A 12547-nucleotide genomic window follows, 5' to 3' on the forward strand; every position below is an offset into this window, starting at 1 on the left:
GCCTGAGGTGCTGACCATCAGCCTGACCTTGACCAAGCAGCCATTATTCCAGTGTATTAATGTTGGTCAACTTTGAGGGATATCAGAAACTTCCAGTGGTGACATGTAGAAAGAGGTCGCACGCAAGATAGCTCCCGCTAGAGTCCATGGTTTTTGGCCCTTTTCACCCAGTTCTCGGGGGTAATTGGTGGACAGATTTGTCCCATTTGAGAACCTTTTGTAAGAGGATGTCAAAAAACGAAAGAAGGAATACTGGGAAGAAGGGAGTAAGCGGTAGCCCTCCTGAGGAGCTGAGCAAGGCGCGGAGCCCAGTGGGATCGAAGATGGCTGAGGTAATCTTGTCGATGGGGCCGCACCTATTATGGTGGCTAAAGTGCTGGAGGTAATGGCGGTTAAATTTGAAAGGCAACTGGGCAAGCATTTGAAAGGCAAGGGAGGCAGATTCTGGAGACCCTCAAAAAGTCAGTGGAGGACGCATTGGTCCCAATAAAGGAGGCATTGGGAAAGACCTCAAAAACAGTGTGGGAGCATAGTGAGGAGCTGAAGGAAGTGGAGGCGACACTGTTGCGACACAATGACCAATTGTCCTCGTTGAATGCCAAGTTGCGGAGGGTGGAGGACAGGAACAAGGGCCTCAGAGCTAAAGTCGAGGACCTGGAGAATAGTTCGACGTGGCAGAATCACAGGATCGCAGGGCTGCCTGAAGGGTGGAGGTCCCGAGGCCGACTGAGTCTTTTACAATGAGGTTTACCAAGTTGTTGGGGGAGGAGGGCCATGTCCTCCCATTGAGCTGGATAGGGCCCACCGCTCACTCCGGGCAAAACCACAGGCAAATGAGCCACCATGAGCGATGATAGTATGTTTTCATAGCAATCGGATGAAGGAGAGGGTTCTGAAGTGGGCCAAGGACAATCAGGAGGTGCGGTGGGATGGCAGCAGTATTCGTATGTACCAGATATATTGCCGCAGAATTGGCAAGTAGATGTCCAGCCTTTCACAAGATGAAGTCAGCACTTTATAAGAATGGTGTGTGTTTTGGTGGGGTGTACACAGCGAGGCTGAGAGTTACGCATAATTCCAAAGACCATTTCTTCGAGTCGGTGGATGAAGCGGAGGCTCTCATTAAAGTTCAAGGACTTGGACTGAAGTGAAGGGGTTTGAATGGGACTTTGCTGGTCGCTGGGACAGATCTGTATTGGAACTTTAATGTAAAGTTGTGTGTTTTTTCTTTTCTCTCTTTTTCCCTTTCTTTTTGGTATGGAGTTGGTAATTAAAATTTGTGTGGGTTTTATTTTGTTATTTTTGGTTTTGAGGGAGTGTATGTCTTGGGGGTAAGGGGAGGGGTGTTTGGTAATTTCAGGGTTGATGGAGGGGGGTCGGGCAATTTCGACTCTGGGGTTTGGTGGCTTGGGTTTTGGTTTCTTTTGTTGTTTACTTATGTGAAGTGGGTTCTAGCGGTGGGGGGTGGGGAAGGGCTACCTCGCTCACAGGCTGAGGTTGGCTGGTGAACAGGAGTGAGGTGAGGGGAAGGGCTGTGCTTGCTGGATCTGTTTAGCAAGGTTTCGATGAGCCTAGAAGGAGCGAATGAGGGTTGGGAGGGAACGGGATAGAGGAGAGAGATGTTGGTTTGAGAGGAAGTTGCTGGGGGATTTCTGGGATGGGGAGCAGGAAGGGGTAAATTGCTGACGGTGACTTGGAGTTATTCTTTGTCCCATCGGTTGGGTAGGGCTAAGCGCCATCTTGAGTGGGGTCCGGTTTCAGAAATATGGAAGATGGAGGGATAATCCCTCGTGGTGGAAATGGCTGACCTGAGGGGGAGGGGCATGGTGAGAAACCCCTGATTCGATTGGTTAAGTTGAATGTGCTGGGTTTGGGGCCCAGTGAAGCATGCAAGAGTTTTCTGCCATTTGAAGAGTTTGAGGGCTGATGTGGTGCTTTTGCAGGATACCCACTTTCGGGTGAGGGACCAGATTAGGCTCCATAAGGGATTGGTAAGTCTCGTGTTCCACTCGGGCTTTGATAGCAGGACCCAGGATGGTGATACTAATTAATAAAGGAGTTTGGATTCAGATGGGGAAGGTGGTAGAGGACCAGAGTGGTTGGTATGTCATAGTTACGGGGACTTTGGAAGGTGAGTCGGTGGTTTTAGCGAGTGTGTACACTCCAAATTGGGACAATGTAGCCTTCATGAAGAGGAGGTTGGCTGACATACAAGACTTGGACACACACCAGTTGATCTTGAGGGAAGTTTTGAATTGTGTTTTGAATCCTTAGCCAAAGTTGTTGGCCCCATCGGGGGTAGCAAAGGGCCTTTATGAAGGAGATGGGTGGAGCGGAGCCGTGCCAGTTTTTGTCCCCTGAGGACAGGGAATTCTCCTTATTTTCTCCGGTGCATTACGTGTATTTGTGTGTCGACCTTTTGTTGATGGAGAGATCTCTGCTACTAGGGGTGAGGAAAGCAGAACATTCATCAATAGTTATTTTGGATTATCCTCCGCGCCTGGTAGTTGTGGCTTTGGGGACGGAGCCAGCTCAGCAGCCGGCGTGGAGTTTGGATGTGGGGCTGTTGGCAGATCTGGGATTTTGTATGAAGATGGCAAGGATGCCTGATAAGTATGTGGGGTTTAACAAAAAAATGGGAAGGCTCCCCGTTCGGTACTGTGGGAGGCCCTGAAGGCAGTGGTGAGAGGGGAGATAATTTTGCATAAGGCGTGGGTGGATAGGGAGGCAAGGGAGGAACGCCAAAGGTTGGTGGATGAGATCTTGGAAGTAGGAGGTAAGTATTCGAGTGACCCCCCCCCCCCCCCCCACTCCAGAATTCCTGGCTAGTAGGAACAAGCTGCAGATGTAGTCTGCCTTATTATCCACTGATAAGGCAGTGCACCAGTTGCGGCGCTCGAGAAGGGTAATGTGCGAATATGGGGAGAGACCAGTCGTCTTTTGACCGGTCAGTTGAGGCGGCAGGCGGCCTCCCAAGAAATTATTCAGATTCGAGATTCAAGCGGTGGACGAATGACTGCGCCGGATAAAGCTAACAGGGCATTTGAGGTGTTTTACAAGAATCTCTATAGGTTGGAGACGCCTGGGGAGGAGTCAGATATGGTGGAGTTTCTGGACGGGTTGGAGTCTCCTAAAGTAGAGGAGGAGGCTCGGGAAGGGTTGGAGGAGCCGTTGGGGGTGGAGGAGGTCCGGACAACTATTGGGCGGATGCAGACTGGTAAGGCAGCGGGGCCAGATGGGTTCCAAGTGGAATTTTATAAAAAGTCTGCTGATTGGCTGGTCCTGTTTTTGGTGGCGATGTTTGGGGATTCGGTAGTGCGTTTTTCTTTGTACGGAGACATTGATGCAAGCCTCCATCTTGCTTCTGTTAAAAAGGATAAGGACCCGGTGGAGTGTTGATCGTACCTTCAGATTTCCAAATTAAATGTGGATGTTAAGAATTTGACCAAGGATCTGGTGCTGAGGTTGGAGGAGTGTCTCCCTAAAGTTATTGGGTGGGGGCATCAGACAGGGTATGTGAAGGGTAGGCGTTTGTCGTCTAATGTGCGATGGCTGTTAAATGTGGTGTTGTCCCCGTTGGAAGATAGAGAGCAGCAAGTTATTGTGAAGTTGGATGCCGAGAAGGCTTTTGATAGGGTAGAATGGGATATTTGTTTGCGGTGCTGGAACGGTTTGGGATAGGGCCTAAATTTGTGTTGTAGGTTTGGTTACATAAGTCACCTAAGGCCAGTGCCTGTACAAATAATGTGAGTTTGGGATATTTTCAGCTTCTCAGGGCAACATGGTGCCCTATGTCCCCCCCTCTTGTTTGTATTAGCAATAGTGCCTTTGACCATTGCCCTGAGGGTATTGGGTAGGTGGAGAGGGATAATGAGGGGGGGGAGAGAGGGGGAACACAGGGTTTCCTTGTACACTGATGGGCCGGGATTCTCCCCTACCCGGCGGGGTGGAGTGGCGGGAACCACTCCGGCGTCGGGCCGCCCCAAATGTGTGGATTTCTCCGCACCTTTTAGGGGCCAAGCCCTCACCTTGAGGGGCTAGGCCCGCGCCAGAGTGGTTGCTGTCCCGCCGGCTGGCGTGGAAGGCATTTGGCGCCATGCCAGCCGATGCCGAAGGGACTAGGCCGGCCGGGGGAAGTCCGCGCATGTGCGGGAGCATCAGCGGCAGCTGATGCCATCCCCGCGCATGCGCAGGGGGGGTCACTTCCGCGTCGGCCATCGTGGAGGCGATGGCCGACGCGGAGGGAAAAGAGTGCCCCCACGGCACAGGTCCGCCAGCCGATCGGTGGGCCCCGATCGCGGGCCAGGCCACAGTGGGGGCACCCCCCGGGGCCAGATTGCCCCGCGGTCCCCCCAGGACCCCAGAGCCCGCCCGCGCCACCAGTACCGCCGGTAAGGGAGGTGGTTTGATTCACGCCAGCGGGACCGGCATTACAGCAGCGGGACTTCGGCCCATTTCGTGCCGGAGAATCGCCGGGGGGGGGCACTGACTGGCGTGGCGCAATTCCTGCCCTTGCCGAATCTCCAGTGCCAGAGAATTTGGCGGCCGGTGCGAGGGGGGGGGATTAACGCCGCCCCCCCCCCCCGGCGATTCTCCAACCCGGCGGGGTATCAGAGAATCCCGCCCATGATCTTCTTTCGTATGTGACAGATCCGATCCCCACAATGGGTGATCATGGAGCTGTTGAAGGTTTAGAGCTTTTTTTCAGGGGGCAAATTGAATTGGGAGAAAAGTGAGTGTTTTCTGGTCACTCCGCCAGGGTGGGGAGCCAATCTGGGGGTGTTACCATTCCACTTAACAGGTTCTCATTTTAGGTATTTGGGGGTGCAGGTAGCTTGTTATTTGGCCCGACCTTGTAAGTTAAAGTTTACGAGCTTGGTGAGTAGGGCCAAGGATGACTTGCAGAGGTGGGATAGTCTCCCTTGGTGGGTAGAATTCAGTCGGCGAAGATGAACATTTTACCACGGTTTCTGCTTTTTGTTCCAGTGTTGCCGGTTTTTCTGCCAAACTCCTTCTTCGGGGATGTTGAGAAATTGATTTTGTTCTTTATTTGGGAGGGTAAAATAGCTAGGATTCGGAAGACGGTCCTTCAGAGGGACCGGCAATCAGGAAGGTTGGAATTGCTAAGCTTGATCTCTTATTACTGCAATGAAAATGAAAAATGAAAATCGCTTATTGTCACAAGTAGGCTTCAAATGAAGTTACTGTGAAACGCCCCTAGTCGCCACATTCCGGCGCCTGTTCAGGGAGGCTGGTACGGGAATTGAACCCACACTGCTGGCCTTGTTCTGCTTTACAAGCCAGCTGTTTAGCCCACTGTGCTAAACCAGCCCCAACAGGGCAGTGAATGCAGAGGGTGCGGGGGCTGGTGTGGGGATCCCGAGGCTCCATGGGTGCGGATGGAGTCAGTTTCATGTAGGGGGTCGGGGTTGAGGGCATTAGTGATGGGTTGCTTCCATTTTCTCCAGGGAAATAGCGAACCTGGTGGTGGTCTCCAAACTCAAGATATGGAGACTATTTCGGTAGCACTTTAAATGAGGGCAGTATCTAAGCTGGTGTTGATTTGTGTGAACCATTGAGCCAGCAAAGTTGGACATCAGGGGTGGGATTTTCCAATGATGGGGCTATGTCCCCACGCCAGCGTCAAGGCCCCAGAGTGCTTCTCACAGCTCTGACTGCGGATACGGGCCCTGCGCTTCCGGTCGGGAGTCCCCGCACGCGCACAGCGGCGGCCTGCGGCGGCCATCCCGTGGGACATGGTGGACTCGCACCCCGGACCCAGATGCAAGAAGTAGGTCCCCATGAGATCACGGTGCCCACAGATCGGTGCCGCCTGATTGCTTGCCTGGCCGTCCATGAGGCCCCCTCAACCGGTGAAGGATCCCCCCGCTTCCCACCAGAGTGGCCATTCCCGATAGGCAAAACTTGGTTAGAACCACGCCGTCGGGAACTCGGCCAGTTTTCCTTGGAGAACCGCTGTGGGGGCCTCTGTCAATGGCCCCCTACCCGCGATTCGCAGCGATTTTGGTGCAGAGGCTCAAAGAATCCAGACCCAGGTTTAGGGAATGGGAGGAAAACAGAGTGGAAGGCATGTGGAATTTGTTTTTGGAGGGACGTTTTGCGAGCTGGGAAGAGATGTCGGGGAAATTTGTGCTTTTGCAGTTGGATGCATTTAGGTATCTGCAGGTTTGCAATCTTACGAAATAGATATTTCCGACATTCCCTGTGGTGCTGCCAACCTCATTGCTGAAGAGGGTTTTGTCACTTGGTGAGATGGAGGAGGGGTGTATCGTGGGGATTTATTGACAGGTGTGACACCTGAGATAGGAATGTAGGAAGGTGTAATTATTTCGACCCTCATAACTGTTCTGCCACCATTCCGTGAGATCACAGCTTATCTGCAACCTAAATCCATATAGCTACCTTTGTCCTATATTTCTCAATAGCTTTGACGAACAAAAATCTATTAATCTCAGTTTTTAAATTTACAAATGAGTGAGAATGAATTGCCATTTTCAGAAACAATTCCAATCTTCTTCTACCTTTTTTATGACTAAGTGTTTCCTAACTTCACTCGTGAAAAGTTTGGCATTAACTTTTAAATTGTGCCACCTTTAGAAATCCCAACCAGAAAAATAGTTACCCCTAACTATTTGTTCCCCTTACTCTCTTGAAGATTTCAATTAAATCATTCCATAAGATTCTAAATTCATGGAATGAAAGCCTTCTTTTGTTTAATCTCACATTTTAGCCTTGGAGTCCAGGGGTGCGATTTTCCAGACCCACCCACCCCAGGGCAGATTCCGGCAGCGGGCGGGACTGGAAGATGTAGGCCCAGGTACCATTATAACCTAAGATATGGTGCCCATAACTGCAGTACTCCAGGTGTGATCTCATCACCCCGTGTGGTAACTGACAGGCCGCTATAAGGCCGAGGGAGTCTGCCATGGATGCTTGATAACCTGACCCATGAAAATGAGCTAGTATCAGGATAAGGCGCGGCACGGTAGAACAGTGGTTAGTACTGTTGTTTCACAGCTCCAGTGTCCCAGATTCGATTCCCAGCTTGGGTCACTGTCAGTGCAGAATCTTGCATGTTATCCCCGTGCCTGCATGGGTTTCCTCCGGGTGCTCCGGTTTCCTCACACAGTCCAAAGATGTGCAGGTTAGGTAAATTAGCCATGCTAAATTGCCCTTCGTGTTCAAAAATGTTAGGTGGGATTACTAGGTTACGGGGATAGAACATAGAACATTACAGCGCAGTACAGGCCCTTCGGCCCACGATGTTGCACCGTCCTGTGAAACCCTTCTAAAGTCCCTCTACACTATTCCCTTATCGTCCATATGCCTATCCATTGACCATTTGAATGCGTTTAGTGTTGGCGAGTCCACTACTGTTGCAGGCAGGGCATTCTACGCCCTTACTACTCTCTGAGTATAGAACCTACCTCTGACATCTGTCCTATATCTATCTCCCCTCAATTTAAAGCTATGTCCCCTCGTGCTGGACATCACCATCCGAGGAAAAAGGCTCTCGATGTCCACCCTATCTAATCCTCTGATCATCTTGTATGCCTCAATTAAGTCCCCTCTTAACCTTCTTCTCTCTAATGAAAACAGCCTCAAGTCCTTCAGCCTTTCCTCATAGAGTGGATAGAGTGGAGGTCCAGGCTTAAATGGGGTGCTCTTTCCAGGGGCCAGTGCAGACTCGATGGGCCGAAGACCTCTAACTACACTGTAAATTCAATGATTCTGTGTTCGCCTTCATCATGCAGGGTTTGAATGAGGGAAACCTGATCCTAATTGTAGGACACTGGCTAGCATTTTAACATGGTAGGTTGTCTCTCACTGAGATCTGTGTACATGATCCCACAGACACTAACCATTATTACATTATTTTGCTTGAATTGCCTCCAAATGTCCCACGGAAGTATAAAATAACCCTTTGGTGAAAGAACAATACAATGGAATATGCATATTAAAAGTTGAAAATTGATGACTTCCGGTGGCGGATAAGGAGTGAGTGGTCGCTTATTTGGTAGCTCCCACTCGCGGTGAACCTTTGAGACCTTTTCCCCAGACTTATGGGGGATTGGATCGGCAAAATAGGAGATGAAATGAAATGAATGAAATGAAAATCGCTTATTGTCACAAGTAGGCTTCAAATGAAGTTTGTGTGAAAAACCCCTAGTGGGTGAGATAGAGGAGAAGAATACCCCACCACTGTATGGATTCGTGGACCAGAAGTGGTCTGAAAAGGAGAAATCGTTGGTCAAAGAAGGGAGTGGAGTCTGCATCACAGGAAAATATGGCATGACTCAGGGACTGGGATCGCCGGCCCAGTGGTCAACCGAGCAGCTGGTGAGCTTCCTCCAGGAGAGCTTTCCAAAGCAAAGACAAGAGTACCTGATTAAGATTGGAATTGATCAGGTGGAGCAAAGATTGGAAGCCAGGGTCGATTCCCCGCTGGGTCACTGTCTGTGCGGTGTCTGCACGTTCTCCCCGTGTCTGCGTGGGTTTCCTCCGGGTGCTCTGGTTTCCTCCCACAGCCCAAAGACGTGCAGATTAGGTGGATTGGCCATGATAAATTGCCCTTAGTGACCAAAAAGGATAGGAGGGGTTATTGTGTTACTGGGATAGGGTGGAAGTGAGGGTTTAAGTGGGTCGGTGCAGACTCGATGGGCCGAATGGCCTCCTTCTGCACTGTATGTTCTATGTTTTATGAATCAAACCCCAGAGGATTAACTTTGGTCTCTGGGTTACTAGTCCAGTGACAATATCACTGCACCAACTGCCTCCCCGGTATTAATAGAGGGCCGGTTCATTCAGTTGGCTGGTTTAGACACAGAGTGTCGGCAGCAGCGTGGGATAAATTCTTGTACCAGCTGTGGTTATTCATGAAGTCCCCGCCTTCTCAATCTTGCCCCTCGACTGAGTGTGGTGACCCTCAGATTAAATCACCACCAGTCAGCTCTTAAAGAGGAGAGCAGCCAATGGTCCTCTGAGACTGGTGACATTTACATTAACCAAATAGCAACATGATAAATACACAAAGATTGTCTGCGTGTGTGTCTCGATCCGTGAAGGCTGCCAAAGTTTGACTCTGATAACTTCCATGGCCAAATAGCTGGAAAGCACTCACTGCCTTCAGTGTCAGATATTTAGGCTCTCCTTCTGCCCCAAGAATAACAAGGGTGGGTCATAAGCCTGCCAACCTAAACCTGGGCCCTGGTTCAAATGTTTAAGCATCTTGGATGCAAGAAATAGGAGCAGGAGAAGATTATAATCTCATCAAGCCAGCTTCTCCATTCAATGTGATCATATTTAATTCTGGGTTTCAACTCCACTTTCCTGCCTGCTCGCCATATCCTTTGGTTTCTTGGGGCCCAAATATCTGTCCATGCCAGCCTTAAATATATTCAACAATGGAGCATCCCCTCAAAGGTGGAGAATTACAAAGATTCACTTCTCTAAGTAAAGTAATTCCTCCTCATCTCCATCCTATTCAATAGACACCCTATCCTGAGACTGTGCCCCTGTGTTCTAGATTCATCAACCAATGAAAACAACTTCCCAGTGTCGACCAAGTCCATCCCTTCAGAACCTTGTATGTGGTTAGCACTGCTGCCTACGGCGCTGAGGACCTTATGTTCGAATCCTGGCTGCAGGTCACTGTCTGTGTGGAATTTGCACATTCTCCCTGTGCCTTCATGGGTTTCACCCCCACAACGCAAAATGTGCAGGTTAGGTGGATTGGCATCGCTAAATTGCCCCTTAATTGGAAAAAAATAATTGGGCACGCTAAATTTTTTTTTTTATTTAATGTTTTAATTAGCTTGTTTCTCATTTTTCTAAACTCCAAAGAATTTACTCAGCCTCTCATTGGAGCATCTCATTCCAGAGACCAATCTAATGAATTTAGCTGTACTGCCTCCAATGCAAGTGTATCCTTTCGTAAATATGGAGACCAAACCTGCACATGGTAGGCTGGATTTTATGATGCCAGCTGGAGTGGGAAAAATGGATTCTGTGGACAGCTTGCATCAGAATCCCAGCAACAGGAAAACTAAGCAATTAAGACTGAGGAGGGAAGGTAACAAAACATGAAACTTGCCAGGGTTGCCAACGGTGATTAAATGTAATCTTGGAAGTTTCATCACCTGTCTTCCCCCCCACACTCCAGTCATTAGTTGGTGATAGAAATTGATTATTGTAGTCAGATATAAGAGGTTTAAATGAGAACGTATTAAGAATAATTAACTATAATCATATTCGGCATTGTTTCAGTGCAACTACAGCTGGGAATCCGCTACTGGTTAATCCAGATAATACTCTCAATTTCTCACATTTTACAAGTTGCTTGAGGTTAGAAGGACAGTGGCGTCAACTAGCTAAAAGGCCACATTGTTGTATAGTACTGTTAGTTCCGTCGCTAGAGTAACAGCCAGTCTAGGGCTGATAATTTCTTAGCAAAAACTGTATTTTTCCAATAATGTCCAGATGCAGGTGTGATAAGTTGGAAAATTGGCAAGTAATGGTAAGGGAAAGTGGAACTAAGATATTGAAATACATATATTTCTTAAAATTGATAGACAGACAGATTGGCCGAATTGAGTGAATTATAAATTAGTTAAAGCCAATCAGATAAGGGGCTGGTTTAGCTCGCCAGGCTAAATCGCTGGCTTTTAAAGCAGACCAAGCAAGGCCAGCAGCACGGTTCGATTCCCGTACCAGCCTCCCTGGACAGGCGCCGGAATGTGGCGACTAGGGGCTTTTCACAGTAACTTCATTGAAGCCTACTCGTGACAATAAGCGATTTTCATTTTCAGGTGAAAGGAAGGCGAGACCTTAAGATAATTATCGCCTTAAGAATCACTTACCCGGGATGGAAAAACTCATTCCGGAATCAATCTATCTCTTTCTGAAAACTATTTCCTTGCTGCTTGCTTTTGCTAAATCACCATCTTTCTTTTGTTTTAGTCACTCAGTCATTTTATACTGTGTATTATGATTTGAAGAATGACCACGATCTGTATTTTAAAACTCAACCACTATATTCGCAAAAGATAATCAAACTGACTAGCTTGTTCAAGGGCTAGTCGGAATTCTATTAACGTAGTATTGAAAATAAAGTTACCAGTGAGCACTACAGCTGACTAATAAAGTTCCAGTGGACTTTGCCAAAAAGCACAGGCTTGACCTCTGTTATAGAACATAGAACAGTACAGCACGGAACAGGCCCTTCGGCCCTCGATGTTGTGCCGAGCAATGATCACCCTACTCAAACCCACATATCCACCCTATACCCGTAACCCAACAACTCCCCCCTTAACCTTACTATTAGGACACTACGGGCAATTTAGCATGGCCAATCCACCTAACCCACACATCTTTGGACTGTGGGAGGAAACCGGAGCACCCGGAGGAAACCCACGCACACACGGGGAGGACGTGCAGACACCACACAGACAGTGACCCAGCCGGGAATCGAACCTGGGACCCTGGAGCTGTGAAGCATTTATGCTAACCACCATGCTACCGTGCTGCCCCATTATTTGTGAACTGAGAAGGGATAACGGATATCCAGGGTTCCGAATAGACACAGAGACCCATCAGTTGGCCAACACATCCATCCTTATGACACACGTCTTTCCTACGGCAATCGGAAAACAAAACGACCCATGACCCAATGATTGGATGATTCCTGACTGTCAGCCAAACAGCCATTTTCCCATTCTCAATATTTTTATATATGGTGAAGAAAAATGCTCAAAGAAAATGACATTTTTAATGTCCTGGTGATTTTCTCCATGGTTGCACACAGCTGTGTCCTGGAGACAATTCCCGGAGACTCCAGGCCAACCCTGGAGCGTTGGCAACCCTAAAACCTTCCCTCAGTGGTGGGGAGTTTACTGACATGCTTCATTTCCCAATCATTTAAATACAATTCAATGTGGATTTTACATTTGTTTCCAATTAAGGGGCAATTTAACGTCAATCCGCCTACCCTTTACATCTTTGGATTGTGGGGGTGGGACCACGCAGACACGGAAAGAATGTGCAAACTTCACTCGGACAGTGAGTTGAGGCCGGGATAGAATCTGGGTCTTCAGCGTCATGAGGCAGCAGTGCTAACCACTGCGCCATCGTGCTGTCCTATTTTATGTGATTTAATCTTGTTCCCCTGATTTAGTGAAACTCACATGTGTCTCTTGTGCCTTCAGTAACCCACACCATGGTAGCTGGTGACTTACATGTGGCTTCGCTAACTTACCCTGTGAGTCCTTTGGACCTCCAGGAGAATTAATAGCAGGACATTAAGTTGCTCTTGGAGTAGTTTTTCTCTGAGTAAAGACTTGCTGGGTTGACATGAGCAGACACTTAGGCAAAAAATCCAGAACCTGGAAATGCTGAGGGCAAAACTTAAAGAGGCAGCACGCATTTAAGATGCAGATGCGCCAACCCTTAAAGTGACATCCCAATTCCGCATCCCGAAGGGAAGGTCAGTTAGGAGTGCGCCTGAAAGGAAAAGGGGAGTTAATGGTAG

Source organism: Scyliorhinus canicula, chromosome 4, assembly GCF_902713615.1.
Source record: "Scyliorhinus canicula chromosome 4, sScyCan1.1, whole genome shotgun sequence".
NCBI classification, from domain to species: Eukaryota; Metazoa; Chordata; class Chondrichthyes; order Carcharhiniformes; family Scyliorhinidae; genus Scyliorhinus; species Scyliorhinus canicula.